General features: G+C 36.2%; 1 protein-coding gene across 1 annotated transcript in view; it reads right to left on the bottom strand.

Moving 5' to 3' along the window:
• The window catches only part of LOC111506190 (limbic system-associated membrane protein), a 1,118,878-nt gene that overhangs the window by 95,620 nt on the left and 1,015,013 nt on the right, over nucleotides 1-8,245 (bottom strand). The window lies entirely within an intron of this gene.

The raw sequence follows: 8,245 nt of genomic DNA, 5'->3' as shown, positions 1-8,245 counted from the left end.
ATATAAAACAATTTGCAATGCGACATTTCTTTCATTATAATCTATTATCAACTTGATTGTTTTCAATACGGACCTCTAATTTTTTTCATCAATTTTTGTAGCAACTGTATTGATAAATTCACAGGTCCGTATTTGAAGAAACAAAGCTTTGCAAATTGGTGTATAACATATTATTATAAAAAATGAAACAGTATTGATAGTCCCACCTTTTTTTATGTCATTTCAAACGGTGGCGGTTGAGGAAAAAAAAGAAATTCGACGATTCCAGTTTTTGGACGAATATTTCAGAAACAACCACCCATATTCTCGATCTGTTTCCCAAAATGAAAACTTTGGTCTCATTCAACCTACTTTGTAGGTCTTATTGTTTTCTAGATATCAATAGTTGGATCGGCTCAAAAACGGTCTGTATATTGCCTTAGATATTTGTAACAAAAACTTTTCCAGTTCATGCGATCTATATTTCATGATACTGAAAATCCTAACTTAATAGGTAGAATTGAAATCAATGACAGAAATGAGTCTTAAGAAAAACCTTTTTCCCACATCAGAGCAAAAACACTGTCTGTTGACGGATGTTTCACTAATCAGATCAGCAATATCAAGAGATGATAAAATTATTTTTCGGACAAAACACAAGCACTACAGGTGTCGCGTCTTCGAATACTTAAAAAATAATAAAAATGAAAACAAGAGTGGACTGTATGAATTGTGGCATAAAGCGAACTCACCGAATTCCTAGCACAAATCCCTGCTTCTGAAAGGGCCCTTTCTTGGAGTGTTCTTTCTTCAGCTTCACTGGATTGTACAACAAAACGGGAAGTTAAAATGAGTTACCAAACAGTCGAAGATGACACAGAGTCTAGAGCACACACGGCGAAATAAGTAATTAGTAAAAATAATAGCGATTCACGTAGCGTACTTAGCATGAGATCGTAGGTAGGTCACTATTCATCTATGGTTCTGATAGATAAGCAGACTTCAATCGAGTCTTGAGCATGCGCCCTTAGAAGTCGCTCCATGCCAACAATAATAATAGTAATAAAAACAGAAAATTACAAATAAAGACGCAACATTACCGGCCCCCAAAATGCATATGATTAAATATGCATTTTCCAATTCGAAACAAAATTATAATTTTCTAAAATAAAAAAAGCAATATTAATGTGAAAAACTAAATATATTCATTTTGAAAGAAAATAATGAATTTCAATCAATTTGTCTCCTCAATTGGTAGAGGACACAATTTGACCAAAGGTCGTGTTAATGTACCATTTTTTGTTTTGACCACAGCAACACGGGAAATTCCGTCACTACCCGGTTTCAAAGTAGTGATTCGACCTAAAGTCCACTGGAGTGGGGGCGTAACATCTTTTATCAAAACTAATGTACCCGGTGCAACCGGAGTCATCGGTTTAATCCACTTGCTACGTTGATGTAATGTATGCAAATACTCAATTTTCCATCGACGCCAGAAATCTTGATGGATTCGTTGGAGTAATTGCCACCGCGATAAACGGTTCAAAGGAGTTGACGTGAGATCGGAGTCAGGAACGGCAGACAGGGGTTCTAAAGTTAAAAAATGGCCGGGAGTTAGAACTGAAATATCATTAGGATCTGAACTTAAAGGTGTTAATGGACGAGAGTTCAATAATGATTCAATTTGAACCAGCACCGTATAAAGTTCTTCATATGTCAGAACCTGTTCTCCGATTGTTTTGTTCAAATGACTCTTTACTGATTTGATTCCCGCCTCCCAAATACCTCCGAAGTGCGGTGCTGAAGGGGGGTTGAAGTGAAATTCAATATTCTCAGAAGATGCGGCCTTTTGTAAAAGTTTAAGTTGACTACAAGCTCCAATGAAATTTGTTCCGCAATCACTGCTTATCGAAGAACATCGTCCTCGACGAGCTACAAAACGGCGAAGAGCTGCTAAAAATGCGTCACTCGAAAGATCTGAAGCGAGTTCGATGTGAATCGCCTTTGTAGCGAGACATACAAATAGACATATGTATGCCTTGATAGTTTTTGATCCCCTACGTTTATTCATAGTGATAAAAAGTGGACCACCATAATCCACACCAACGTTAGAAAAGGGCTTTATTTGTGAAATGCGTGGTAGAGGAAGATTCCCCATGGGAGGTTGTAATGATACAGGGTGCGTCTTCCAACATGCCATGCATCGAGACAAAATTTTGCGAATTACGCGTTTTGATGCCAGAATCCAATATTGTTGAGATAGTAAGAACTGTACGGTTCGTATACCTGCATGGAAATACTTTTTATGAAAATGTTCAATAATTAAATAAGTTAAATCGGAGTTACTAGGTAAAAGGAGCGGATGTTTCTTATCGTAAGATAGGTTAGAATTGGTTAATCTACCTCCCACTCTGAGAAGTCCCTCATTGTCTATAAATATATTCAATTTTTTGAGCGGCTTCGAAAAATTATGCGATTCAATTTCTTTTGAGAATGCTAGTTGTTGAGTATGTTTAACAAGAAGTTTCGTTGCGTTTTGAAGCTCTTTAGAGGAAAGAGAACCAGACATTTTGCTTCTCGGATTTTTCGAATTGAAAATGAATCGTTGGCAATATGCTAAAATTCGTTGTAATTTTCCGAATGATGATATATCTTTTAATATTTCGCTCAAATAGTGTGATCGATTTACTAATAACAAACCAACTTTGCGTTCCTCTTCATGCGTGGTATACATTTTCAAATCTGACTTGTGCCAATCATTCTGAAAATTTTGCAAAAAAGTGGGTCCTTGAAACCATAGACGATGATTCAGCAACTCAGATGGAAGAAGGCCACGAGATGCTATATCAGCAGGATTCTCGTTCGAATCAACATGATGCCATAATTCAGGCGACACTTTATCCTGAATATATGTGACTCTATTACTCACAAAAGTTTTCCATCTGTGTGGAGAAGCTTTAATCCATGCAAGAGTAATGTCCGAATCTGTCCATGCCCAAATAGAACTGAATTTAAGTTTACCTTGATATACACTAAGGACAAATGACATTAAAGAAGAGAGGAGTACAGCAGCACACAACTCCAGACATGGAATAGATATGCGCTTGAGCGGGGCAATTTTAGATTTTGCACAGACAAAATATAACTTCGATTTCTGATTTTGTATTTCACGAAAATAAATGACAGCAGCATAACCTTTTTCGGAAGCGTCACAAAAACCATGTAGTTCACATTCTAAATGAATATTGTGTAATAATCTGCGGGGTAATTGAATTCCTGACAGTGAATTCAATTCTTCTTTATAGCGTGACCAATATTGAATAATTCGTTCATTGGGAGTTTCGTCCCAGTCCAAACCTGAAACCCATAACTGTTGAATAAGATATTTTGTTGAAAAAGTTATAGGGGCAAGAATTCCCAATGGATCGAATACACGAGCAAGTTCGGACAGTAAATTTCGCTTCGTGCAAGGTCTATTCAATACTTCAACTGAAAATGAAAATTTATCTTCATAACAATTCCAAAATAATCCTAAAATTTTATGGAGGTTTTCTTGGCATTGATCAAAAGAAATTGGAGATGTGTCTAAATATGATTTGGGTAAATGAGACAGCAAGGAGGGCTCATTGCTCGACCACTTACGTAGATCGAAGCCTCCTTTCTTCAATAGAGTTATCAACTCTTTTTGAAGACGTAAAGCACCTTCAAACGTCGCATGACCTGTTACGATGTCATCAATATAACAATCGGACAACAAAGAAGCAGATGCGAGCGGAAAATTGGCACCATCTTCAGCCACCAATTGCTGAATAGTTTTCAGTGACAGATATGGCGAGGCTGAAATTCCATAAGTAAGGGTGCGCAGTCTATAATCTTGAAGAGGTTCAGATGGCGAGAAACGCCATATAATGCGTTGATAATCTTGATGATCTGGAGTGATTAAAATCATCCTGTACATTTTTTGCACGTCTGCACATAGGGTATATTTATGTATGCGAAAATTTAACAGGATCGTGACAATATCACGTTGTAATTTGGGACCAGTTAATAAATAATCATTGAGTGATAATTCATTTGGATCACGGGCAGACGCATTGAATACTACTCTCAACTTTGTTGTTGAACTTTGAGGTTTAATTACGCAATGGTGCGGTATATAATAACTTTTCATTGGTACTTTGTTTTCCGAAATTAATTCCATGTGATTAAGGTCTAAGTATTCTCGCATAAATGAACAATAATCTTTATATATATGTGGTTGTTTTTGTAAACGCTTTTCAAGGGCTAAAAAACTCCTGATTGCAAGACATCTACTTCGGGAAAATACAGGGGGTGAGTCTCGAAAAGGTAATGAAACAATGAAGCGCCCAGACTGATCCCTTGTAGTTGACATGTTATATAAATCTTCAGCCATCTTATCTTCTAGTGATAAACAGGTTACATCAGGAACAGATTCAAGCTCCCAAAATTTTTTAATATTGTTTTCTAGAGATGTATAATTGATCTTACAAAAAAATGAATTTAGTGAAGGCGAAGCGTCACAGTTGAATTGACCCATTACAACATAACCAAATACTGTTTCCAAAGCGTACGGTTCCCCATTTCCACCCTTCAAATGATTTCCTAACAAAATTTTTGGAAATATATCTGCGCCTAAAAGGAGATCAATTTGACCTGAACAGTTAAAGTTAGGATCTGCCAACTCAATATTGGAGATATGTGGCCATTTTTGAATAGAAATATTGGTGGAGGGAAGTTTTTCACATATTTTTGGTAAAATAAAAGCATCAGTTGTAAATACAGGTGAAGTTTTTCTATATGGTTTGATACACAATGTTACCCCACCTGAACTAGTAACAGTTTTAGTTTCACCTAATCCTTGCACAGCCAAAGACAAATGATATTTTGGTAAGCCTAAATTGTTGAAAGCTTTTTGAGTAATGAATGTACTTTGACTTCCTGGGTCTAATAAAGCACGAAAATTGTGATAATTTCCTCGATTACTCAAAATTTCAACGCGTGTTGTTGCTAACATTACCACTGAATTGCGTTTGGTAAATCCACACCCACAGTTGACAGTAGCAACTTCTTGAGCAGCAGGCGTGTTGCCAACAGTAGAATTAGATGTAGATGTTTGGGTTTGAGGCGTTGATGAAGTTGATTTTTCCATCAAACATAACAAGGAATGATGTCTTTTATTACACCACCGACAACAGACATTTGACTTGCAGGTCCGAATATCATGCATATTGCTCAGACAATTAAAACATCGATGTAACGATTTACAAAGATTATAGCGATCTGTAACAGTTTTCTCAAGAAATTTAGGGCAGGTATATAGTAAATGTTTGCTCTGGCAAAGTGGACACTGATTATTTGAAATGCGTTTTTCAGTTTTAGCATTTTTTGAAAAATTACCTTTACCTTTAGAGCGGAAATTCATACTTGACTTATTACTGGTATCTGAACTTTTATTTGATTTTGAAGTGAATGAAAAAGCTGAAGCTTCAATGGCGGTACATTGTTTATCCAAAAAACTATATAAATCCATGTATTTTGGAATAGAGGTAGAACAATGAATTCGCTCAAAATCTCTCATCATTTCTGGATTAATACGCTTAATCAACATTTGAACCAAAATAAAACTCCACTCATCAATAGGAAGACCCATCTTCCTCAACTCGGATAAATTTTCTGAAAAAACATCCAACAGATGTCGAAACGAAATTGGATTTTCACAATCAACTTCTGGACAATTTTCTAACTCATTCCAGTGAGCCGTAGCTCTGAATCTTTCATTAGTATATTTCTTCACAAGACTCGCATATGCAGTTGCATAACTGGGACCTTCTAAAGGATGCATCTTTACTAATGCTAAAGGAGGTCCGTCTAAACACGATACTAAATAATTGATTTTTTCAGAATCATTCAGTGATCCGTTATTATGAACCGTATTGTTGAAAAGATCAATAAACAATGGAAATTCCTTGTAATCACCAGAAAATGTCCTAAGTTCCATTTTAGGTAACCTTATGCGCGAATTATCGGAAATTGAATTCGTATTTTCAACAGTCTGATTCAATTGTAAACTATTTTCAAATAGATCTGCGTATATTGTGCGAATATCATAATATGATTCTAAAAATGTTTCCTTTGAAGTATTTTCCTGATCCAGCTCAAAGTTTGGATCGCTAGATAAACTAACCAAAATATTATTATGGTGTTTCATGAATTCATCTCTGAGAGTTTCTATCTCAGCATATCTAATTTTGAACAAAGTATGTTGAGATTTATTAGTTTTTGCCAAATTTGCGATTCCCTGCAAGGAAGAAATTTCGTTAAGTGCGCTAGTCCGCCAAGCCTTGTACCTTTTCAATTTATCTGCCATTATTGAACTCTAAGCCAGTACAAATTGTAAACAATCTGAAGCGAATGCGATAAATGAAGAGAAAAACAAATGCTTTTTTTATAGATTCACTGTTCGTGATAAAGAAACAACTGACACCTGATGTGTTTGTATACTGCGATATCCCCACTACGATCTCTCAACTCTCCTTTGCGCCTGACTGAATGAATGGAATGGAACTGTGAGCGTTATCAAAACAAAAAATTGGATTGATAAAAAAATATATTTTCAAAGTAATCTCGGTTCGAAGGACCAATGTCGCGTCTTCGAATACTTAAAAAATAATAAAAATGAAAACAAGAGTGGACTGTATGAATTGTGGCATAAAGCGAACTCACCGAATTCCTAGCACAAATCCCTGCTTCTGAAAGGGCCCTTTCTTGGAGTGTTCTTTCTTCAGCTTCACTGGATTGTACAACAAAACGGGAAGTTAAAATGAGTTACCAAACAGTCGAAGATGACACAGAGTCTAGAGCACACACGGCGAAATAAGTAATTAGTAAAAATAATAGCGATTCACGTAGCGTACTTAGCATGAGATCGTAGGTAGGTCACTATTCATCTATGGTTCTGATAGATAAGCAGACTTCAATCGAGTCTTGAGCATGCGCCCTTAGAAGTCGCTCCATGCCAACAATAATAATAGTAATAAAAACAGAAAATTACAAATAAAGACGCAACAACAGGAAAATCCTCAAGACGCTCTCAGAGCGGTGCCTGTGCGAAAGTAGCGATTCACATTGAATTTGAATCGCTGTTCTTCAGATGAAAGAGTTCTCAAATGAAGTTCGAGGTGTACCAAGTGGAACTTCGAAACGATAAGCAGCCACAGTCCGTCGTCGTGTATTTCTGATATGTACCACTCTCGGTGGACTCAAATGAGACAAGTCATTTGAACATTTTCCGTGAAAGTATTTATAGAAGAAGGACAAATCCCCAATCTTACTTCGATGTTCCAGCTATCAAGGTTGTACGTGATGTTCGTATCTCCAAGGTCTGCAATGAACTTCATGAAGCAACTGAAGGCGAAAATTTCCTGCATATGCAATTAGCAATACAACTGAAAGAGTCAATCTACTGTGTAGGTATATTCGAGACTGGCTTGAACGTTTAAAGTTCATTTCTATAGATTTGTTTACTGCCACTCTTCAAGCATAGCCCACTGACTAATTAGAACATTTTTCTTCCTTATTCAGAAGAATCGGGCAAATTTCGGATATGCAGTTGGTTAGATTGAACTTCAATCTAAGGAGTAGGCAATCTGCCACTTAATGTATGGGTTTTACTATGGGGCACAAGCTCAGTGAGTGCCCATATATATATATATATATATATATATATATATATATATATATATATATATATATGATACAAGCAATTTTTTGGATACAAAAAACAAAGTGAAATTCACAAGTACAATACCCGCAACAAAGAATTGAATGGTACTATCTCGAGTGAACTGCACTAAAACAATGAAGCAGACTGACTATCTGCCAATCAAACTGTATAACCTTATATCGGTGAATTGGACAATATTCACTACAAAAAAATTGAAATACTATTCAAAAAAATCACTTCTTGTGAATCCACTATATAATATTGAAGATGTTTTCTCCCATATATGGACTTAATATTGTGGAATCGATGTAATGACGCGTCATAATGTCACTATGACCAACACGAGGCGTACGGAGCGAGAGGGAACCGTGGTAGGTGATTCCTCGACTTGATAGTTTTGATGATGTCAACATGTTTTATATTTGATGATGATGTATTTATAATAAGACAGTTGTTAGTAAGACCTGATTGGGGAAGGACCTCCTTGTACAAATCCTAGGCAATCAACCTAGTATCTAAGTA

The sequence above is a fragment of the Leptinotarsa decemlineata genome, unplaced genomic scaffold (assembly GCF_025532065.1).
Source record: "Leptinotarsa decemlineata unplaced genomic scaffold, Ldec_3_MD MMD2_tig00000035_RagTag_RagTag, whole genome shotgun sequence".
Lineage (NCBI taxonomy): Eukaryota > Metazoa > Arthropoda > Insecta > Coleoptera > Chrysomelidae > Leptinotarsa > Leptinotarsa decemlineata.
This window is presented reverse-complemented; position numbering and strand designations above follow the sequence as displayed.